Source organism: Hirundo rustica, chromosome 9 (assembly GCF_015227805.2).
Source record: "Hirundo rustica isolate bHirRus1 chromosome 9, bHirRus1.pri.v3, whole genome shotgun sequence".
Classification (NCBI taxonomy): domain Eukaryota; kingdom Metazoa; phylum Chordata; class Aves; order Passeriformes; family Hirundinidae; genus Hirundo; species Hirundo rustica.
In genome coordinates, this window is record NC_053458.1 from 23464130 (window position 1) to 23489750 (window position 25621).

The window sequence follows — 25621 nt, forward strand, 5'->3', positions numbered from 1 at the left end:
TCTGGTCAGATATAGCAGACAAATACATCATGAAAAATTAGCATCATTAGCAGAAAGGATTTTGTCTCCCTTACAAATATGCCAGCTACTCAAGCAATTGTGTTGTGTTTTCAGCCTAATTTCTGGTCACACAAGCAGGATGTAATACTAAAATTATCTAAATAAGGAAAAAAACCTTGGCAAATCCATCTGAAGTCCACTTGCAAGTAGTAAAACATAAGGGCAGGCAGGAAAATGGTTTTTTCAGCAAAAATTCAGCTGCAGTCAAAGGTCTTTTACAGTTCAGAGAGCTAACTTACGTGAAAAGTACATACCATCAGGATGTTACCTTACTCATGCTAATTTAGGTTGCCATCTTTTTCCCAGCCACAGCTCAGACCCAGCAGAACATTTTCTTCCACAGGCGATGCAGACTTCCTTCCCTCTTTCCCTAGTTCCTCAAGCATCCAGGAAGTTGAAGACTGTCTATCAGCTATCATTTACATAACCTCATTTTAGGATGTAGTACATATTTAAGACAATGGAATTACTGAAATTAATTCATACTCAGAAGTCTGAATAAGTTTTTCAGAATCTGGACTAAATTTTGGCAGACACACTTAAAAAAAGAGTTCTCTTCAAAATTGACACATTTGTGATGTTTATTGTTGCCTTAATTTTTTTTTTTTTTCCCCCCCCCCAAGTATGGCTTCTGTGGCTGTTTTTACAGCAATGCAATAATTTTATATCTTCTTTCACCTCTTTGGAGCCAGACTAAATGAGAATTCTAAGCCAGTAGCACAGCTCCCTTTTGCACATTCCTAGCACCAAGAATTAAATTAGCTGTAACACTGTTGACACTGGTTAAGCCTATTGCAGGAGGAACACTTTAAATAACACGGCACAAAAGAGATTTTCATTGAGTCTTTAACTGCTCCACTTATAGAGAGAGGAGCTGGCCCCGATAAATTCAATGAGTATGTACCAAGCTGTAATGAGTGCAAGTGTAGCCTAACCCCCCAGCACTCTGCAGGACATCCTTGGAGTTTGCCCTGGTGCTGTAGAAGCACATTCCTGACAGATTGCTTCCTGGAGACTCTGACAAAGGGGTCAACCAAGCCCGCTCACTACTCCAAAACAAGTCCTTACAAATACGCTTCCACTGGCTGGTTCAGCCTGGTTGATTCCCGTGTTTGAACCAAATTAAATCGTTGCAAACATAAGAAGCCCTTATCAGGAGCATGTCTCCTTTCTGCTCAGTCTTAGCCCCATGTTAGAGCAGACAACCAGGCAGCGAGTATTTAATCAAGGAATGCTTATCAAACTGCAGGTTTGAGCTGTTTCCAGGGAAAATATAAAAATAGAAAGATACTCGAGATGTCAATCAAGGAAATTATTTTAATGCTGCCACTCTTAATTTAATGCAGGTAGGAGCAGCTGAATTTAAATACACACACACAGTGCACATTCACTATACTCCTGCACCTTATGAACTCTTTGCATTACACCAAGTTCATTCTAAACTTCTATATTGTGCAATTTTGTTACATTTTACATTGGCAAGCACCTACCGTGAATTCAGTCATCTTGTCCATGTAATACTTCACCCTTATTCTTGTTAACAGAGAAAGGTTGGGGTGGTTTGTGTTTCCTTCTTTATGAGCATTTCTTATCAGTAAATGAACCAATACAGGAATGTCACAGGTCTTACACAGTAGATCAAAAAATAGGAGCTCTATACTTTGCTTTTTGGCTTTTCATTACTAGAATTATGAAGCATGAGTTAACAGAGTGGGCTGAGGGAAAAAGTAGGAGAAACTCTGGCACAGACAGCCAGTAGACAAGAGGAGACAAGCCAGTTGATAGGAATGGCTTCCTTCCCTTTTTCTACTTCCCCCATAAAAAGGAACAGGAAAACAGTTCTGACTGAGCTATAACTTGGTCTGTGGTTTGCACCTGAGTAAATGTAATTACCTGCTGTCACTCCTCCCCACCAGGCAGATTGCACGGCTGCAGCTTAAACCCCAGGGTGAGATGATCTGCACTTCAGTGCATAGAGATTATTCATTCCTTCTGGTCAATGGTGTGGAAGAACAAGCACCAAATCACAGAATTCTGAAAAGGAAGGAAAAAGAGACAGAAATTTCTGGTTTTTTGAGAAAATTAGACAGAAGGAATTTACACTACTTGCTTAATACCAAGTGACATTTACCACATGCCAAAACTAATCTCCAAGGACAATAGTGAAGGGCCAAATACAAAGATAAATTCCAGTTTTAATACAGGCAAAAGCTGTAACTGGGGCCTAAAGTCTGATTTACAGTTCTTTTTGTCTGAGATAAAAATATTCTAAATTATAATCTAGAATAAGGATTATAGGTCAACCAAATATTCTCATTAAAAAAATTTTGAATTGATAAAAACTAGCCTAAATAAGTTGTAAAATATTCTAGAGAAAATTATGTTGAACTAGATTGAAAATAAAAGGCATAATATAATTCACATTTGGTAACTTTCTTGTTTACTCCAATTTACATATCTAAAAGTGACTCAAGACATGACTTTGAAAACATCCTTATTATTTATCATACATCAGTGCCAAGAAGAAAACAGAAGTACTGTAGGAGCAGTATCATAAACACCTCTTTGAATACTTTATCTGCCCTTCAATACATCAAACATAAATGGTCAAAAGCCTTATAAAAGGCAGAGAAGTCACAACACCAGGCAGCACGAAGAGGGTGCAGATCAGTCTCATTCCAGAAAACTAAGCAACAACAGAAAGATACAACATCTTAATATTCGTACATGCTAGTAAATCCATGTACTTGACTTAAATCCACAAGTGCTGAATTACTGCACAGTTCAAAACAAAGGATAAAATAGTTTGAAATTATTTGTTGCTCTAAAGACAATAAAGAAGTCTCTCATTCAACATTTACTCCATCATGAAAAATGAAACACACGAGCTAAAGCCTTCAAAGAGCAAGAACTACAAATTCAGAAAACCCACTTCCTTTTAAAAAAAAAAAAGTTGCCGAGAACTGAGATTAGAGGCAAGTCCTAAAATAAATACCCTCTCTTCATGACCAGTTAAAGTATATTAGAGTGCAGATTAAAATGATCTGCAGTTCTTCACAAAACCTGAAGTTCAGCAGTTACTTTCTCTTCTGTTGCTGGAAAATCTGTTCCTCTGTTCTTGCCATTCTGCTCCTTGATTGTAGAGACATCACTACATCCCATACTCTCATAGCCACTAATCTCTAATCAGGTGTTCAGCATGTTCAGGTAGGGGCTGAATAATGATCTGTCAGTTCACTGTGTTCCAGCCAACTGACTAAAAAAGAAAGAAAGAACCTAACTTTCTGCAGCAGCAGAATTTCTGAATCCTGATTTCCCATGATTTTCCTTTTCGCAGATTCTCGGTTCAATCATGTGCTTGAGCCCTTGCTTCCTGAGAAAATGAGGGTAAAACCCCAAAGCTCCCTGACGGCAGAAATAGGGATTTGCAAGGGACCTTGCGATCACGCAGTGGGGTACCTGCAGCTGGCACCCAGCTCTCAGGTGAACATGGGAGACATTGACTTTCCCTGGATCTTGCACTGAAGGAAGTTTTCCAGACACAGACAATATCTCTGTGTATAGCACAAACATTTTATTTTAGAGGCAATTCTGTAATCTCTCAGTGAGAGAAAATACCTAAATTCCATTCCAGCCCTCAGCTGTCCCCCAGCACTGATGTGGACTGTCCCAACCATCACTACAAAGATACAGCCTGGAAGAAATTGAGCAAGGTACGTGTGGGGAGAAATATAAAGAAGGATCCAGTAATAAGAGAAAAAAGGAAAAAAAAACCCAAACCCTCAATATATCAGGGAGTATCAGTCTGTATAATGGCAAAGGAATTAAACAATCCACTCTCTCCTTTAAGGAGGATTTCTCTCCCATGTTCCTGTTGGTAAATCACAGTCACTCCAGGCCTGCATTTGAAAACCATCATCCATATGGAAGATAGAACTGGGTTTTTTCCTTAGAATAATAAACTCTTGTTTAATCAGACATCCCCAAAGCTTTTTGCTTTCCTTTTCATTAAAAAGTTATTGTGTTTCCCAAAAAACTTATAACAAAGAATGTCTAGTAGACTACAAGGATCAATATATTTCTTAAACATTGTGTTCTCATAAAATCATTTTCATTTGCTGCCCTTTCTTTCCAGTACAGATAAGTTGTTTCTAAGCCATAGCAGCTGAGTAGGGATTTACACTTTTCACTCTATAATTTGAACCATCCAGGCTTGACTACATGCTGCTCAGAGTCAACACACACTAAATAGGATTATTTTAAAATATATGTATACAGGGTAATTGCTAGAGTTTACACAAGGCGATCTTTTCATTATTGAAATTGTAAGCAGGGTAAATAGTGCTATACTTTCCAATGGCAGGATTTCAATCCATTTCCAGTTAACCACTACAAAGAGAATATGCTCTAAAGACTTTTGCCTAGAAATGTATCACTGCTACATTATCTCTATTGGTGTGTCCATCACAGGGGTTCAATAACTAAGCCACTGGCTGTGGAATTTGATTCTAGGCCAAGCCAGCTTTTATCTAAAACTAATGCAAAGTTTCTTTCTGTTACACTTGTGGGCTAAAAAACCTGAATCTGTAGCTCAGATGACAATCCAATATAAGAGCAGATTAAAGGATAATACTTCTGGTTTCTTTTATTTCATGATGCTTGAGTGCTTGGATTGGCCATAATGCACCCAGGAGGTTTAAGGTTCAAGAATGATGAAAGATCAGTGCTGAAGTAACAGAACCAAGGTTCAAAATATGTCTGGATCAACAAGATGAGATATACCAGTAAGGACACATGTAAAATACAGAAGTACAAAGATCATGAGAGACAATCTTATACTGTAAAAGTAGAGCACGCAATAAGAAATATAATAGTACTATTTTTCTCTACATTTTCCCAGCGTGAACAAATGAACTCTGAACTTAATTATATTCTGCATATCTTGCTAGTGCAAAGGAATTGGTAAATCACAGAAGCCAGAGAACAGCAGCACAATTTATAGATATACAAGTCAGACGTAATTATAGAGGATAATTAACAGAAGAATGTACACACAGGTACAGCACAGCAACACACTTATAAGGAGGCCTGGGAAATGAGAAGAGAAGTAGATTGTTTACTCAGGTTTTACAGCACCTGGAAAGAAGAGTAAGGAGAAGTTATGAGGAATAAAGGAAAGTACAGTTGTGGTGAAGATCATTAAATATTCAAACATGAAATTTTCTTCAGCTCCGAAAAGTTCCCCACGACACTTAATTGATTGTTTTTAATCAAAGATACCCTGGATAAATGCTATGAAAACACACACTGGAAAACAACCTGTGCTAGTAAGTTGTGCAGGACTGCTTCACCTCTACCTCCTGTAAGGACTGGAGCTCCTGTGGGTAGAAATTAGCTGGAAAAAAGGGAATGGTGATGATGATGATTATGATTATGTGTGTGGTGAGGGCAGAGCCATGCACACACTGAGGAGAAGAAAAAAGTAATCATCCTTTGACAGGGATATCTCTTAGGGGAAACAGATGATCTATTCCAAATTCCAATGAATGAAAAGCCTCCTAAAGAAGCAAAAGAAGAGCATCCCAACTTCTGGATCAATCTGTGCTAATGGGAACTTCTTGTATTAATCATATTTCTCCTCTGATGAGCAAGAATAAGAGCAATTAGGTATCCCATATCTAAATACTGCAAAGATATTAATGATCAGCTCATTAAAAAAACCCTCAAACTTCGGTTAATTCCTGCAGAATCCAAATCAGCTAAGAATCAGAATCCAGTTTGGTGGTTTGGCGTTCTTCTCCTTTTTTCTTACCGTTATTGTGAGGTTTTTCATTATTGTGAGGAATTTGTCATAATTTCTAGAAGAAAGGGAAAAAATTATAGATTTTAGAAAGAGAAAAAGGAAAAAAGGAACCTTAGCTAAAACTACAAGCAGTTAATTAGTGGATGTACTTTATTTCAGGGTAAATCTGATATAACTTTGTACACAAAGTGACTTCAAGCAGACTTAAGAGTTAAAAGTAACCAGCCATGAAATACTGAGGACAGCTACCTCCCTCATCTCTGAGCAATCATTCAAGTTCAAAAGACGCTAACATTTTTAACTTTTAATTAGTTGCCATTTTGATGTCAGCCTCTAGAAAGCATAAAAGGGAACAGGACCTTGATGAGTGGATATGACAGAATCCAAGACATCGCCTTCCCTTCCAGATTTTCTAATCATCTTTGTTACTTTCAGAACAGTGGGTGAGACTCAAGAAAGTAACAAGCTCAAAAAAATCCCCAGCCTGCCTCCCTCCATCTAAGACATTTTCCCTCTTTCCAGCTGCAGCGAGGTTGTTAACTAAACAGTGATTCTGGCTCTAGGGAATAAGCACCATGCTAAGGCTGCTTGGAAGAGAACACAAACTCCCTAAGGCATGCCCGGAGGCTCAGAGAAGAAATACAAGACTGTAAGCTGCCAGTGTTAATATTTGTGATTCTGTTGGGTTTTTTTTTCCCCAGGAAATGAGGTAAGCCAAGAAGAAATAACATCTGTCTGAGATAAGAACACATACACATTCCAGGGCTTTTGGAGAGTGGAGAATGAAAGAAAAGGGTTCTTCCGTTTGACTTATTTAAGCTCTCTGTGGGTTTGTTTAGTGTTCAGGCTTCTAAAAGAGAGACTGAGAAAAATGGCAATCAATAGTGTCAGCTGGAGGTGACAAACAGGGCACAAGGTGGCTGCTGGAGGGACACACTGTGAAGACAGTGCCTGGGCAGTGATCAATTGCATTAGGAGATGAAGAAAGACAGAGGGAGCAAAAAGAGGAATCGATCCAGTCTACTACATCTGCAGATACAGGCACCTGGAACAGGTAGCATGTGCCAGACAAAGCTTTAGCCTGTCAATAATTCATACTGCTTCACTGTATAACTTTCAGCAAGAGTCTTCTTGAAAGCAGTATTGACATATGCTGTATGGCAGAGTTTTACTAAAAGCTGGCATCTCCAGTCAGGAATGATTCAAAGCACACTGCTCAGGATCCAGGCACCTTAGGCCCTTCTCCTGAGTGACTTCTAGGCCAAAGTAAAATGGCATGTGAAATACTGGTTTTGACAGAAAAAAATAATAAAGAAGCACTTTCAAAACTAGACAGAAAGGGGAAATCAAAGACAATCCTTCTCCTTGACATGCCTCACACAATCCAGCCCTACACACTGTTGAAAATGTGCATTTGGCCAGCAAGACTGACATGACATTCTCATGAATTCAGCCAATTAGAAAGATCTGGAATCTGACTGGGAATAATGACCTAAGACATCTGAAAGCAGAGGATGCAATTTCAAGATGCTTCCAGGGCCAAGGGAGAAGAAGGATGCTATTCACAGCCTAGGTTGTAAGCAGCAGCTCAGAGAAGCATTCTCTAATCACTGAAATGTCACCAGTGGGCTGTGACTTTGTGGAGAGGGCTCAGACCAGTTTAAATTTTCTGAATTCTATACATTCAAGAATACCAAGTGTAAAAGTAAATACAAAAAATAGAATTTTCATACTCATCCTCAGAAGACAGAAATAATTTCTCCAAAAGTCACCCATAGGTGAGTAATAATCAACAGAAGAAAAAGTAGATTCTATTTGTAAAGAGGCAATTCAGCTAATTCTTTAAATAACTGTATTAATGTATTTACTTAAATTCCTAGGTTTATTTACTAACTTCAGTATAGTCATTCTCAAGAGAAAAGGACTGGGCCTTCAAGAAAAATATTACAATTTTCAACTAATATTCCATTAATTTATTTCAAATCCTCTGAGTAACATTTAATTGGTTCTTTATTTATTGTGATAGTTAACATTATGCAAGGTCAAGCCTTTGATTAATTGCACCTTCACTGACTGAGATAAAAACTGGTGGAGGCTACTATAAAAAGATCCATATAGGTAACTGTAGTGTCTTTAATGTATTACAGGAACAGTAAAAGTAGCATTCACCAAAACTCAGCACTTCTTGAATCACTTACAAAGATTGCAAATGACCCCTTTACATAAATACACACATCTTTAGAGACATCAGGCTGTTTCAGGGAGGCACATACATTTCAGCCCTGGTGACACACATTCCTGACCGTATTTGAAGGAGTATCAGTCATTTCTGCAAGAAGCTATCATTGCCATGTAAATTGTCTTTCAGGCCACGTGGCTGGTTTTTTCCTGGCTGATGACAAAAGCTCTGGTAAATTTGGTGACCCTAAGCTGAGAAAACTACATGAAGTAGATCTAAATTTAGCTTCTCTATGAAACTGTTTCAAACAGTTGTACCAAAGAGTGCCTATAGCATTCACCCTCTGTTTTTTCTCCTCTCTAAGTCTGGAACTGCTGCACAGTTGTTAATTTAGAACACAGTTATCAATTTAGCACATGTTTTGTTTCCTGCATTTGCTTTGTCCATATTAGACAGCTTCTCCCAGCTGAGCATGCTGTGCACAAGCCATTAATTTGGTACAGAAGAGTTCATCCTTTGCGGAGGCACGGGTCCCTCCTGTTATAAACCAGGCCACTTGGCTGCTCTAGTGCCGTCTCCAGCAATCTCTCACAGGGAAAGCAGAAATGATTCAGCACTCAGCAGAGCCCTAAATGTTTCAGAAATCTGTTTTCCAAGGCAATTGCTGGTACCCTGACAGCTATACTTAGCCTTTGTAGGATGCCTACAGATAGCTACATTTCCAGCCTCATTACAGTGCTATCAACAGAAGCCAAGCATTTAAAATGTTTTATGCATTGACCGAACCATATTTTAGTTCAGAAAAAGCAGGTAAGATTTGTTTCACCACAAATAGGCCAGACATTAAAGTAAACAAATCAAAAACATTATTCCAGGCTGTAAGATCAAAGCAAATATTGATTGCAGCATTCCACTGCTGCCTACCAATACTTAGTGAAATTAACTTAGGCTGATTTTCTCACTTTCATTTTTACTGATTATCCGGCATTTCATTAATTCCAAATGTAAAAAACTTGTTTAATCCATGATGTCTGTCAGAACAAGAGATGGGAATAACAAATCCCTACCCTCAGATGAGCACAGCGGGTTTTCAGCTCCTCAAAAAATAAAGGCAGCTGCAATAAATACTTGAGGTTGTTCATGTAGTATGGCATGAACTGACCCAAACCCCCTGCCTTGTCTCCCTGAGGTGTCAGTGGGAAGGAGGTGGGGGGCTGGAAGAGAAAAACATGTTTTAAAGGCTTAATTTACTTCTCATTATCCTCCTCTGACTCTGTTAATACCAAAATTACTTTATACCCTTACAGTTTGAACCTGTTTTACCCTTAGAATGTTTTCTTCCAATCCTCATCTCAACTCATGCGCCTTTCATTAATCTTTTTTCCCCTCTCTTCTGTGCAGCTATAACAAGGAAGGATAAGCGAACAACTTTCATGAGGGCCTGGCATTTGGCCAGTGTCAAACCACAACATGACCATTGATAAATTTATTTTCCTTCCTAAAATTATTAGTCTTAGGAAGAATAAGGAAAGCAAGGGTAGGAGAGAGTACAGAGTCTATTCATAGGACCAGAATGAGTGGGAACTCCACGACTTAAACAAAGTCTATTTAAAAAAACCAAACTGCATAAATTTCTAAAGCACTCGTAGATGAAGAAGCATTAATTACTAAATTCTTGTAGTATTATCTCCACTAGTATGTTTCTACACACTTTTTTTTTTTTTTTTTTTTGAAGAATATACTCTTTTGGACAGACTTCCTAAAGAAAATATCTCTTGCAAATATCTTTGAACAGAGCAAGATTTCTCCTTAAGTAATTTAGTGTCTGTGTGTGCAAAAATGGAGAAATTGGAGAGGAATCTTACAAGTTTAAATAATAACCCCTGAACACAAAAATTGTCCTGTCATGTACAGAATTAAATTGTTTAAAATGGATTTTTGCAAGTTACACTCTGATAAGGGAGACAAGCTTTTAAAGGATGGAATTTGTTCTAATAATCCACCTGGAAAGTATTTTTTAATTCAAAATTAGAACTTCTATAGAGAAGTAATGGAGTATTTCTTTTTGATAAGCCACTTCACAGAACAGGGATCAGAAAGCAAATTACAGTTATTTGCTCTAAGTGGTTTCCATTAGAATGGCATTAATATGAAACATTTTCTTTTTCCATTTCATCAAGACTTTTCACAGTATTTCTTCTACCTTTAAGACACGGTGTATTAATTTAACAAAATTATATATAATTTGGGGTGTATTATGTATGCTTCATTTACCTTTTGCAACATCATTATCTTATTTTTTCATGTTTGAACCTGTCAATTGATAACACAGCTACATCTCTTTAGAGAAAATCATGTTTCAGATCAGAGAAACAAAGTGTAATTACAGGAGTAAATTGTGAAAAATTGAGGGTTTTATTAAATAAAAGGATGACAAGACCTTGTGTTTAATAGTCAAAAATCCTGTAGGTGAAAGCTTGCTTTCTCTCTCTCCCCCTGCTCTCAAGTATTTTAAGCAGCAACACAATTAACGTATAAATATTTGGGGTTTTTTACTCCAGTGTAGATCAAGGGGCCTGGCACAAAGGTACTGCAGTATGAGCGACCTGTAGCACCAAGAACACAGGTAGAGATTTTTCAATATGTAAAAGAAAGTAACTTTTATCTGTGGCTTTTTCACAACAGCTGTTCAAAAACACTGGACTCCTGGCTGTGGACGCCACGCCACCAAAGGAGCCCAAAGGGGAAGGTGCCATTATCAGACTACGTACGGCATCACCCTTTAGTCGTGTCTAAAAATCGCTATTTTACCAGCTGTTGTTTCAGCTGCAACACCTATAAACATAATTTCAATTCTCACCACAAAGTATGTTCTTCCCATCTTCTTACTCAAACAAAAATTTGTGTGGTTGTGCAATGAATACAGATTATAGACCAGATCTGGGGTAACCTTTTCTCTGGCTTGTTTAATATCAACCCCAAATTTTCCCCATATCTGTTTTCAAGTCCAGCTGCACAGACAACTACACCAGCACAGCTCAGAAGGTCAAGCCATGCATGGAGATATAAATTCATCTTAAGCTGGCATTCATCTAAGAACATATGCTCACAGAATGGCGCAGCCCGGAGAAATGGCTGCCATTTAAGACCCCCTTATAGGTTTGGTGCTCCAGGCCACCAGAAAGGCCACTGGATGACCTGTGTTGCAAAAGCAGTCACTTGCTTCACACCACAGCCTCAAGAAAGCACAAGCGTGCTGTAATCTTGTAATCTCCAAAAGCTTCCAAGGATGTGAACCATGAGCGCCCTGTTACAAAGAGAACCTCAAGAAACAAACTCAAACAACCAGGACAGCCTCCAATGCCCACTTTGTTCCACCACAGAGGAGGCACAAGTTTTTGTCTGCTACAGTCAGCATGCACACAGCTTCCTCCACAGGCATCAGAAGCTGGGGGAAAGTCACAAACACAAAATACAGACTCAATTATCTGTTTGCTATTTATGGAAATTTAAAAAGTGGGGAAGTTGTTTATCCTCCTTCACCCTGCCAAGTGCAATCACTTCCACTGTAATGCAGTAGTCTGCAGTTGTAAACCCAGCACCAAACTCTTTTGGATTAAAATAGTAAAAAGAACCTTTCCCTTTTGTTACTATTTTTATTCCCCTTGTCTCAATGCTCTGGCTTCACAGAGAACGCCAAGAGCAGCCCAGTAGAAATTTCCATCACACAAGCTGAGAATTACAGTCCTGAAGGTCTGTCATAGGACACAGTGAAGTCCACAAATAAAGTATTTTATAATGCAGAACTCTTTGAAATACATAATGCTGAAAAAAGGAAGAGTCATGACACGCGTGCTAATTATCTGCCAGAAAAAGTTGCAACAACTATCTGTGAATACAAAGAAAAGCCAGCAACAGAAATTGTTCTTCTGGAAGGAGTGGACAAGAAAGAGTACCATTATATGGAGATAATGACAAACAAGACTAAAAAAACTTGTGCTTTCTATTAAAAATGCTGAAAAATGAAGGTGGCAAGTGAGATGAAGGAAAAGCAGGAAGGAAAATATAGTCAGGATGATGAGCAAAGAGCATGCTATTAATAATTAAAGTGGAAATCCCTCCATTAGAGGCCACTATGAACAATTAACTACTGGTGTATTATTTATTTTAATTACTTGACCAGAAGGCAAACCACATTTTAAAAGGACATTATATATAGTAACATCAGGTTTTAAGAAGAGTAGCTCTTTTATAACCTGTGTTAACTAGTTTACAACAGCCATAATGTGTTTTTAACTATGTTGGTTCTGCGGCTGCTGAAAAATGGTTCTCTCCTTATCAGCTGACTATTGATTTCCTATCAATCCAAAGGCTGCACTGTTTCAGTATTTCTCTTACATGTTTTCTGTTGTGTTTTAAGAAAACCTGACACACAAAATGGCCTTTGTTTTTTGGTGCATTTTGTTTGTTTGTTCTCAAATGTAATGATTAATATTTGAAAGGAAGTGGCTCAAAGCATTCAGCCCTTGTTCCAGCAAATTTTGTGGGGTCCCGTCCACAAACTGCCTCATGATTCTCAGGTCTCTCATGCCACTGTGATCTGTATGTCAAAGTATGACCAAACCAGCAAATGAAACAGACGCTGCCTGGCAAAAGAACCCTGCCCGAGACTGCAGGTTCTGAGCTGAAACGCTTTACATCACACCTGCCTATATCTGTGTTTCAGGGAAGGAAGTGGTCATGCTTCTCATAGCAGAATAGGACTCATAAATATTAAAACGTAAATCAGCAAAATACAAACAGCCAGCGGAGCAGCAGGGATCAGTACAAAGTGCTGCTGAGGGGAGAGGGCTGAAAGAGTCCATCCCTCAGCACTCCCTTCGCGTTCACAGCTGTCCTGACCTCAGCATTTCCTCAAGGCTGCAGTGTCTTGATAAACTATCTACAGTAATGGGCTGGGGGGACAGAGTCATTCACACCATCACAAGCTAAATGGGTAGACTGAAAGGATCTCCAGTCAGACCCAGGAGAGCATCTTTATTTCAACAGCTGATTTCTCCTCAAATAATTTAGTTTAGCATCCTCTGTTGTTCTAAACCTTCACTGGTGTGGTTCTGCTTCTGTGGCCGCCCTTGGACAACATTGAAAAATATGGTATAAATGAAAGGAAAAATCCATTTTCTTATTCAACATCTAAGAAGAATTAGAGAAAGTTAAGTCAGCAAGCAGTCTCATATAAACAAGTGACATTCTAGATGAGATCATAAATTATTCTCAAGGTATTTTGAGACAAAAATGCAGATGCAAGAATATATTTGGAAATAACATGTTGAAAAGAACAACAGAACAACATAGTTTTGCATTAAGACAGAATGATGTGAAACTGCAGAAAGGTAGAAAGTTGTGAATTTTGAGCGAAGGAGTGAGAGAAATCGATGCCATTTTATGTACCAGTCCTATGGTATTTCACAGGCATTCAGAACCTAATTATAGGCTTAAATCATTCAAGTAGCTCAGAAAACAGTATTTTCCTGCACTAAACTGGCCCTGGTACTGAGAGGATAAGGAAGAACCCATCTGAAATACACACAATTGTTTCTTTCACTGGAACAGAGCCAAGATAATTTAAAAATATAGTAAAAATGAAGTTTGTCAATCAGCTACTCTCACCAAACAGTTTTCAGAGTAATAATTGTTTACTTATATAAAATGGGGTCATGCTGAGAGGCGATACAGCACAAAAGAGATCAGCACATTTTTTTATGGTATCTCAAATTTGGTCCAATGATTTGCTGAAGCAAATCCACTGTCCCAATCCTTCCAGGCCTGAATTGCCTCCTTTCCCTTTCCAGCCTTTCTGGCTTCTCAGTGATCCCTTTCAACCCATTTTTTTTTTTCCCATGCTTTATTCTTCTAGCTTAGGAAGAGCAGCACATTCTCCAAGGAATCAGCTGAGCACCAGAGCTCACAGTACAGATTAGGTTCACAGAAGCAGGAGAGAAAAGAAGTCCAGCTCTATCCTCAGTCATGGACCATCAACCACCTCTTGAAAGCTCACTTTAACTCTAGCGCCCTGAGGAAAAGGCAGTCAGAGATTGACATTGAAGTCTCTATTCCAAATGAGTTAGAACCAGATCCTACTACAGATTCCTTTCACAGGGAATTAGTCTGCCTTTGTGTTTTCCTTCCTTCCTGAATTTAAGGAACGTCTCCATTTCTTTATTGAAATAGTGCATTTATGCAGAAATATCTTCCTATATCAGAAAGTTTCATCTCTCATAGTTCAAAACGCCATGTCAAGTTGTCTATAGGATTTTTGATTTCATACTCTACAATAATTTATGGGAAACACAGGACAACAGTTAGCTGGAGAATGTCATCCATTACAAGTGATATAGTATTTCTACAGAAAGACACTGAATTTGACATTACTATTCAATTCTGAAGGCCTACTTGTACCTGGCATTTGCTCCTTACAGAGAGCATGAATGTCTGACCACAGAGGGTGAAATTTCCCTGGCTTCTACACATAAACCTCCCATCACCATTGCACTCTTGTGCTAGCTTTGAAATAATTACAGCACCTAGGAAAGTTGTTTTTTAGTGCACCATCCTTTTTCTGCTTGTCAGTGCTTCTCACTAGGCTGCCGCTGGTAGCAACAACTGTATCATGTACTCCTCTAACTCTGCACTCGACCAAGCAAATTCTCTCTTGCAATTAGAGATAAGCAAAGAGGCTCCAATTATCCCTATTGGAACAGCCATGGGAAGATGCCCCTTATAAGCTGGAAGGCAGCCTAAATTCAGGACAGTGTCACTGTCTGGATTGATCTGCTTGCAAAAGAGGAACATAGATTTTAATGGAGCCAAAAAGGACAACAACAGAACACTTTGTTGAAGGTTTCTAGAGCGACTGCTGTCCCATCTAGGCATTAAAAATACACTTCTTTCTGTCTTGTGACAGTATTCACCATGCTGAAAAGGGAACTAGGGCTTAAGCTGGCTGAGGGTTTTTTCCTTTCCTTAGGTTTAATAAGAAAAAAAAAAAAAAAGGAACATTTTTTTCTCAGTGTTCAAAATTATTTGATTTATAAGCTTCTCGTAAGGTTCCCAGAAGAAATTACTCCATTTCAGAGTAAGGCAATTATCAACACTAACATATAATATATATAAGTATACACAGAGTATGAGTTACCCACTAATGTGCTCAAAATACTGCTGTGAGAATGTGACTATTACCAGATTTGAACTGTTGGATGCAGATCTTAAGCTCCACAAGAGGAAAATTACGCATTTATATTCCCTAGTTTGTGTGGGCGACCCAAGCATTCATCCAGCAGGAAGGAATGATAGGACAAAGACAGACTAATTCACCCACAGATTATTCCACCTACCTCATAATCAGATCATAATTATAAACATCAGTCCAGGTCAAGTCAGAATTCAAAAACTATTGATAAAGAAGAAAAAGTGGACACTTGAATAAAAGGTGTTAAAACGCAAGCTTCTTCACAATGGAAAATAATCTTTAGGAAAACTTTGCATATTGTTGTCAGAAATATATTAAAATGGATAATTAAAAAAATGGTGACCAGGTTAATTGCCTACTTCTGTGTAACAGAATTATAGAAAATAGTGACCACATCAAAAGATAATCTGCATTCAAGCTTTGCAACTGGTTTGATGGATCACATGATTTTATTTTGGGGGGGAGCACAGGGGGAAGAGCTCCAGCCATACTGTACAATATCTTATGTTGTCTGAAGGCTGAGAAAGTGAGATGAAGATTAATCAGTATTTCCATATCAGTCTATGCAACTTTATTCCTTTTATAATAGCATGGATTTTGTTGTTATTGTCGTGACACAGCAGCCAGGTATTGGCAACAGCCAAGAGCTTCATGCCTGCTCTGCAGTGCCACTGGCCTCCAGCCACAGCACCCTTTGCGTGCACATTCCACATTTTCATGCAGTTCCACAGATCACTTTCTAAGGTTTTACATCCATTCACAGCACTTTCAGTAACAATGACAGAGACTGCTCCCTCTTCTCCAACAAAGATAAGGTGTACCTGTGATATCCCCAGCCCACTCTGCTCCTAAATACCTTCCAGGGCAGAACAAACCGCCCCTTCTAAATCCAAAAAAAATCCTTTTGAACAACAGATCCCTTTATGCAATTTGGTTCTATTCCTCCTTGTCACAGGCCTCAATACTGGCATTTTACTTCAAATTTCTTTAAACTTATTGAGTAAGACTTTCCTCTTTAAACACTTCTAGATTGTCCTCCCAGATTTACTGGCAAAATTCCCATTCTCTTCAGTAATGCAATATCTGCATCCATGATAATGAAAAACACATTTTCATCCAATATTTCTTTTTTTTTTTTGTGACAAGCTTTCCAACAGAAAACACAGTTAGTAAGTTGTCTGAACCATATGATATTCATCTAAGACACCTAAAGGAACTAAAGATGAAATCTCTGAACTGACAATAACCTTTTCATTAAAACTGCTTCTCAGTCACAGCAAATGTAATGCCAGATTTTGAGAAGGGTCTCAGATGGTACAGATAATGGATCAGCCAGAAAGCCTGGCAGGCTTACTGGGAAAAGGGGCAGCAAATGAAAAACATATTTGGCCCATCGATATTTGGACACAGGTGATACACTGGAAGGAATAAGTTAATGCCAAAATCATGGCATTGGAGTTACTTGAAAGGGTCTGTTGTTCTAAAAGGCAGATCAAGATGACAGAGGCAGCCTGGATTTCTGGAAAATGTTCAAAGCAAGCTTCTAAGAGATGATCTTGCCAGGTAAATAACGTGCTAAGAAATCATGACAGCATACTGTGGAAAAGTTATGCTACATGCCTGGTTCTGACAGGAAGCCCTAGATCTGAATTGCCAAAAGCTTCCTAACAGATCCATTGGATTATCACAGAATATTAAATTAAGCAGGTCTCTCCTCCTTTATTTCAGAAGCCAATGAATTTTCATTCTTTAAATAAACTTAGTTCTACCAAAACGCAAATTTTAACAGATTCAGAGAAAACGGCAGCCCCTTTGCCTTAAGCATGCTTGCTCTCCCAAGCTCAAACCACGGACAGGAGAATTACCGTCAAGCACACTGCTGTGAATCAGTACACACAAAGACCAGCCACACTGATTGCTGAGAAGCACAAGCTCCCAGTTTAAAAGAAATTCTTCAAGGACAGAAGGAACCTTCTGGATTGCTGATACAAACACCCTTCATTTTAATTTTCCTCTGAGCATAGTCTTGCATTTCGTGTTGGGCACCAGGAACCTGCATTATCACACTTGTGTTTACTCAGTAGCCAAAATTTGAGCTGCCTTAAATAAAAGACAATTAAGAACTACTAATTTCATAACCTGCCTCATCTCTCTGTAAATACTTTAAGCCACAATTATTTTTGTAGATTATGAAAATTAAGGTCTCTTGGAACTTTGAAATAACTTAAATAAAGTGTAGTACAAACTTTGGAGCAATCAGGATCCACGTTATCTATCCCAAAGGGCACAAGCCTGTGCTCAGGCAGACAATTTGCCGTTCACTTGGAAAGGGCAAATTAATAACTTAAAGCACAATATTTTTTTTTTTTTTAACATAACATCATTATAATTTTGATTTTTCATCCTATTTTTATCCACTATTTCTTCCAGCTGACAACCCTGTAAGTAGAACTTCACCTTTCATTAGCTATTCATGTTAATACAATTCTATATAATGTGTAACAGTACATTATAAATGCATATTGGAATAGGCAAACTTTATGATTACTGATTGTGTTTGGGTTGTTTTTAACTTGCCATTGGGCAAATTTACTTATCTCTGTGCACAGCATTTTGTATATATTCTTTCTGAAAAACAAGGTATTTTTAAACAGTAATTTGCAGTAGCCAGATTTTTTTTCCCCAGTGTCAGCTCATTTGAATCTTTTTCCAAGTGATGAGCAAACTTGGGAGGTAACAGAACTGACTACACGAGAAAGAACACCAGCTCTGATTCTTTCCTGATATTTTTTAGGAAATAAAATAATTTCTTTTTTTAAAAAGTTCTTTTCCAAGCTTGGTTTTTTTTTTTCTTTTTTTCCTTTCAGCTGTCACAGAAATAGATTTTCTATAAATTACTAATATAACAGTACTGATAATTCTTAAAAGGTTATATGGAAATTGTTCTAACATCAAAAGCGGTATTTGGCAAACTTTATGACAGCTTTTGCTATGTTGTTGGCTGATTCAAATTTTCTTGCAGAATATCAATCATATTCCTGCATTTGCAGACTAAAACATGAATAAAATATGAAACTTTGACATTAATAAATATTAATTTACAAGTCTTCCTTGAGTTCTAGAACTCTGGCGAGTTCTAAGTAAAATGTTATTAGGCTGACTTCACAAGGCTCCATTGACCTCTACTGATCATGATGGAATTTGCTTTTTAGAACATTCCATCTTGGGCAGTCCACAGCACTTCTGTTGAATAAGGATTTACCACGTGAACTACCTCTAGAAGAGCTACATGAAATTGTTATATAAATTAACTTGGTAAGAAAAGAAAACATTAGTAGGGCTTAGCAATAAGGTTTTAAAACAACAGTAAATTTACTTAGTGATAATGAAATTATTTCAAAATTACTTCAATATATTTTGCTTAAAAGTGTGGGCAAGATAAGATAATGACCATTGTTTCTATTTTAAGTTATGATTATACCCTGAACATGAAAACTAATAGGCTGAAAATTATTTATCGCATAATAGAGGCGCAGGCACTACACGATCAACAAGAATCAAACAAAGGACAAAAAGTTATATATGAGAAATGAATGTTGATGGAATGACACAGTGAAAGAAATGCAAAGAAAATATCAGGAAGACAGAATTACTATGTAGCTGTGTTTAGTGACTTCCAAAACAAATCAATGAGCCAATACACACTTCCTTCTACATTATTTTTCTTATGCAATAACCAGAAAAGGAGTATCTCAGCTTATAAAAATGTAACATTATGGAAATATTCAAAATCTGCTAACATGTTTTAAATATAAATGTGTTGGAGGAAACCTATTCATCTTTAATTTTTTTCCCCTTGAAATTCACTCACTTTAACAAAACAAAACAAAAAGTTTTATCTAGAAAAAGGATTTAAAATAACATTGGATGCTATTAAAACTGAAAAATTTTAATTGTTTTAGTTTCTTGCTCTTGGAATTTGTGCTACCAAACAAGTTACATAATTTTCAGATTTTGCTTTGATTTAGAAAAATAATTAGGCTTAGAATGTTGCAATGTTCCATAAATGTGTATGCCTTTTTTTTCTGAAACTATTCCTAAAATCACATAAAATCTTGGATTCTACTGGATTTTTTCACTTAGTTCCATAAGTCAGGCTCTCAGTCGAGTGCCAGGAACCTCAAGGGAATGGCAGTCCAATGAGCAAATGTTGAGTAACCTGTTTCAGAATTTTTCTAGTTCAAAACAAAAATTAAGATGCAAGAGAAAGTTTTCAGGGTTTTTTTAAGGTTAAACTCAAGTGAAGCACTAAATCAACATGACCAACCCAGCTGGTAGAAACCAGTTCCTAATCCTTCACAGGAAAAAAGACAGCTCTGGAAAAAAGATTGACCTTAAAAATTAATTTTACTAAAATAAGCTAGCATTGGCTAGAGGCTAATTTTGTTTTTTCTCAGCCCTGCATGAAGGTCAGTCTTCAAGTGACAAATCTCAAGATCCTGCTCTTACGAGGTCACCTCAGGATAACATCAGTATGCTAATAAAATGCATTTTACAAAAGAAAGGGGACAAGCGTATCAAGGCGTCAGAAAAGGAGCTTTATTAGCGTTAACTCTTTTTGACGAGAAACAGAAATTTCCACTGGAAAGTAAATATATATTCATGAAAGGGTCAAGCCACGAGATGAGTTTTTCTGATTATGCCAAAATTTCCCAACCACCTTATGATGAGGCTGTAATCCTGAATATGAGAAGGGAGGAGAAGAAACACGGATAAAGCTTTAGTCTCTTTTCAAGCCAAGGGAATATCTGTAAGCACCTTTCACGCTTCTTGGTGTTTCTAAAGCAGCACTTTCTGCTTGACTACCAATAACAAAACAGAAGCCTCATCCTTCTCTTTGCTATCAAATTTGTTTTTAACAAAGAACAGATATCTTTATTCCCATTATGTATCCCTGAAAGGAAAAAAAATGTGGTGTAGAATTACACAGACTCAGGAGAGTGTTAGAAACTCAACAGAATTTTTGGATTTACCTGCACTCCAATAATTTCAAAGTTTAAATACCTACAGTTTCAAAATAAAATCCAATATGGATATCCAATCTAAATCCCTCTCAGAGCTCATATTTCCTCCCAGGGAAGATTCTGAAATTTCCTACCAGAAGAGGACATGATGTTTACAGTAAACAAAGAGTAAAAATTAGCAGGAAAGCGAGGTATGAATGAAGAGAAATTTCCATTTCACCTCTTTTCCTAATGTTTCTGCACAGATTTTGTAATAAAACTCTCTACATCCTGTTACATCCTTGCCTCATTTGCATTGAGACGCAATATCAATTAGAAATACATTTAATGACATAAACAGATACCATCAGGGTTTTTTTGATTCTATGCCTTGGACATAACTTCAGTAATAAGGGGACCTCCAAATTTGTCTTTTAGACAGATAAACCTCAGAATTTCCTGGAGAAAAAAGAAAGCCATTTTTGAGAAAAAAGAAAGCCATTTTTTTCCTCAAATCTCCAGACATATATAGCAAATCATCCTAAAATGTCCAGCTCCTTTTACAGCAGGTTTTGCCAGTTCACATCTCATTGACTGAGGTAACACAGTAAAACCGATGTAACCCAGCATGAATGATCACAAAACACACCAGTTAGAAAGCCAGGCGAGGAACACTTACTGTCATGGGTAATAAATATATAAAATGTGTTACATGACTCACAGGGATGCAGCCAGAAGTGAGATGATACAAAGCCTTTCAGCAAAGAACCACCATCATCTCCTTTCAGACAAGTTTCACTGGAGATTTCACAATGAAAGTGATTTTATTCCACATCCAGTATTTTCTAGTGACTTTAAACCTACACAACATTTTCTAATTCTTAACGTCAGTATTATTCTGACATCTAAGGTGCAGTAAAACTAAGTTCAGTCATGTCCAACTTAATAGCATCACACACATCCCCTCTAAAAGGACAACCCGCATGTTTGCCTTACAGAGAATTCAGACACACGACAGCTTTTCACTAACACTTACTTGTCTATCATGATCTCACGTCGATTTACACCCTTAGTATAAACAGATTGCTGGAAATCTTGGATTTGAGTCACCTGTGCACAAAATTGCATCATTATCTAAGAAATTTTTCAAGATATGATTGCAATGTCTGAAAAGCCCACTCTTAGGTGAACTAATATGTTACATGATGAAATTCCCCCAAAAGAAAAAAAAACACAGCAAGGAGTGCAGACCAACAAAAAAGCCTCCACCAAAAAAGCTTTTACCATGATTCAGGTTCAGATGCTCATTTTTTTCCTTTTAGTTTGTTACTCATGTATAAAAGTCTCACTTAACTAACTTGAAAACAACAGGGGAAAGGAAACTCAAAACAAACACAAAAAAACCCAAATAAAACTAACAAAACCTAAACAAACAAGAGTCACAACAAATCAACCCACACAAACAAAACCAGAAATAACTCTTGCAGGACAGTCCTAAAATTCGAAATCTCACTGTGTAGTTCTGTTACAACCAAAACCCTTAGATAATCAATTATAGAGATAGGTGAATAGGAATTAGCCTCCTCCGTGTGCTTTAAATCCTAGTCTGGATTAATGCATGGAGCAAGGCAGTATCACAAAATAGAGCACCTATAAACAACCTACAGCTGCGCCACATAAATGCAAGACTCCAGCAGCATTCCTCAGTAGCAACCAGCAATCTGATTTAATGGGCCATAAAGCAATCTTAAATGAAACAAAATGAAAGAGCAGGTTTTTTTGTTTGGGTTTTTTTTTTTTTTTTTTTTTTTTTTTTAAGCCTTAAGACACTGACAATATTTACAGCCCACACAGAGAAACACAGATGGGCAAAAATTAATCTGCCAAAATAACTTTCCCCAAAATTGTGGTGGACTTGCCTGAGTGAAGGTTTTATTATTATATGATTAATAATGCTATTGAAGAGTACAGGGTCAAACACTTGCACAGTGGTAAAGATGTAAGTAAAATTACCTCTTCAGAGTAAGGAAGCAGATCACTCATTTTTACACAAATATGAAATCTATACATCATTGCAGGTTGCTTTTCAGATCTATTCTTTTCACTGAAGCAGTGGACACACAGTACATAAAAAATTATCTTGAATAAAAGACTCCATGTGGTGCAAATGTTTACCTAAACTGCAACAGATTTTGTGCTAATTTCCACAGTAGGATGAAGGGAAATTGATTATATCCTTTTGCTGTATTTAATAAACAGTTTTTAATGCTTCAAAAGTCAGTTATTTCCAGCAACTAAAATTAATTGTCAAGTAGAGTGATTTTTCCCTCCTCATCAACACATTTACATTTGTCATGCCATAATAGATATTTTGAACTCTCAGAAGAAAGCAAAAGTTCCTTTTGTCATTTGTTCCTGGTATGTGATTAAGATTCAATCTTGCATCCATGTACAATTATCTTTATGAAAAGGTTTTCCTGGCAGGTTCCACTTAAAGAGGAGCTTACAAAAGCTTGCTTCAAGCTGTTTATGTGGGCTGTACATGAACATCTTCCCCTTTTCAGATATCATATTGCCTTTTCTTACTCTCCTCAATAACTGTCCAACAACCTTGCTTTATAAACTCTCTCAAACAAAGCTACACTTGTGAAAACACAAGGCAAAATCCTCACCACATGGACTTCAGACCGTTCTCTTCATCCCCACCAAAAATATCTAATTAGCAGAGGCACCATTTTAAGCTGTATGACACTCAAGGTCTGAATTCCTGGGGGAAAAAATAAAATGCAAGAGCTTTTTTATTGCCCATCTCAAGGGATGCAGCAATTAATTTTTTTCTCAGTATACTAATGTACTTCATGGATGCTGTTATTGTTATGGTGATAAAGGATGACTTTAAAGTGAAAATGAAGACAGCATGAGTAGAAACTTCAGAGAAAGATTTCTCTACCAGGGTCAGAGAGAGCAAGTGAAATACAGAATTAAGTAGAGTGTTGTTATAGCCCAGAGATCTTCTTTTTTTTCCCTCCCTTTTTTTCTTAGAAAAATAATAATGCCTTAAAAATAAACTGCCTGAGATCAAAAAAAAAAAAAAAAAAACTCTAGTGCCAACATCAACTGTTCAGTGATTTAGGATGCCAAAGTAACCTTGAAATACTTGCTACTACTTTCTTTCCCTACTTGTTATTTTACTCAAGAAAGTGATTTGAGGGAGAAAAAAAATAGGAAAGGAGAGGAAGAAAGATTTAATGTCAAATTTTGATTGAGAGACTACCTCTGCAGTGCAAATGAAGCAACAATAAGAAAAAACAGAGAAAGGAAGAAAATCCTTTATGATCTTAATTCTAAATAACATGTCCAATGCATTTATTGAATTTGAATTTCAGAAGGAAAATATTTACACATTTAAACCATGTACTTCAGTCCTTTTCTGGGACAGGGAATCTATTTGTAAATTAGACCTTGTCTGTAAGAAGACCTACTACAACAGCTTAACATTTCTTCTTCCACAGTCTGAAAATAACAAGCTTTAGGATGCACAGTGCTGGTCTGTGGGCTGTGCAGACGCAATGTAATGTGATCTCATAAGCACCAAGATGCTCACAGGCTGGGAAGCACCATCAATAGAATATCACAGATCTAGATCCACTTCTAGTCATATCCTCCCCACAGTATTTTAAAAATTGTGTATTTTGCATAATTTTCTTATTTAACAGACCTACACTTCTTAGCCCAATCCACAAAGGCTTATACTTTCAGATAACTCAGAATGTGAGGTCAATAATCCAGTCAGACTCAAAGTTCAAACACATCTAACTACTATTTTGATAATAACCTCTACGAATCAGTAACTATCAGTCTATGTGCAGATATATACATCAGTATATCAATGATTATCAGTACATATATCTATATATGACAGTGAATTATCAGTATTATCAAAACAGACTGATATCATAAATGCATCTAATTCTCTCATGCTCTTACTTTCCTGCTATATTCATTTAGCAATAGCTGCATTTTCTAATACAGATTTTTGATTTATACTTGGCACCAAAATTTACACTGAGATCAAAATTGGTTTTTTCCTAACCATGCAGATTACTATCCTCCTCCACATCTTTACAAAAAAAGAAAGCTCAGAAAAACTTTCTTTCAGGTTTTCTGAATGATTTTATTTGCAACAGCCCTCTTGTTAGAGGGTAGAAATGAGCTGAGACACAGACTTCTTGTTTATCACAGCATGGAAAGGGTCCTGGTTTCTTCCTCTTTACAGCTCAGCCATCCTGACTCCAACCATTCACTGACCCTGGCTGCAGCAAGCTCCTGCTGTAGGTTTCCCTTGCAGCCTCTGACTGCAGGGATCAGTTTGCAGACTCTGACTGCAGGCTTTTACCTGGCCAGACTGTGACTGCGGGTTCCAAAAACAGGCTCTGACTGCAGACCCAGACTGACCTCACAGCGGTGATTCTCTCTCCTCAATATCCTTCATGATCCTCTTCTTCCCTCTTCCTCGAGGCTTCCCCTCCATGAGCTAACTCACTCCCTTTTATCACTCATGTCCTTGTTGGATACAGCTGTGACTCATCAGGGTGAGGCTGTGTTGTGTAATTAACACAGCTGTTACTTAGTGGCAGCAAGGTCACCTGGATTCCCTTCTCCCACAGTTGGTATCATTGTATAATCACTCTGTCTCACATTCTTGTACAAAGAAGAGAGAACGCAATGGACAATCAAGCATCAGCTGGAAATGCCTTGTGTTGATCATGCTTAAAGTATGACTTGACTTAGGCTCTGTCAGCAAAATTCACCTCTCTCAATGATTTCCTGCCTTTTGGAGGTATAAAGATTCACACACATTTTCACAGAGGGAAACCAGTCTCTTCTTTACCTTTGGGGACTCTGACTCTGGAGCCCCTGGGCAGAGATTCTGCGCAAACATAGAGGTCTCTCATGATGAATTTAGGGGAGACTGTGCTGACACCAGTAAACAACAATTTCTAGTTTTTCTCCTACCTTTTTAGGATAATAGACACAGTCACATGGGAATAAAACAAATACAAAGCTACTCAAAAAATGTGCCAGGCAACATTGAAATGCTCTGAGTTGGTGTAACTACAGAGAGTACTCCCAGCAAAGAAGCCTCGTAACCCAGAGACAAAAAATGAGGCTTCAAACGGAATTCATTCCCCCAGGACACAAACAAGACATATAAATACTAGTATAAATAGATGTCTTGGTTTAAATAGCTGGCAACAAACATAGCTGGCTTTCATCTATTCTAAAATTTCCCTGAGCTATCTTTCCCCTCATACGTTTAAAACCCA

The 25621-nt window shown here is 37.5% G+C and overlaps 1 long non-coding RNA gene across 2 annotated transcripts in view; it reads right to left on the reverse strand.

Annotated features, from left to right (window-relative positions):
- Window positions 1–25621, reverse strand: part of LOC120756650 (uncharacterized) — a 61860-nt gene that overhangs the window by 16651 nt on the left and 19588 nt on the right. For both annotated transcript variants that reach the window (XR_005702195.2, XR_005702196.2), the window contains exon 2: window positions 1954–2094. This is a non-coding gene — a long non-coding RNA (uncharacterized LOC120756650). The remainder of the gene's footprint in view (window positions 1–1953; window positions 2095–25621) is intronic.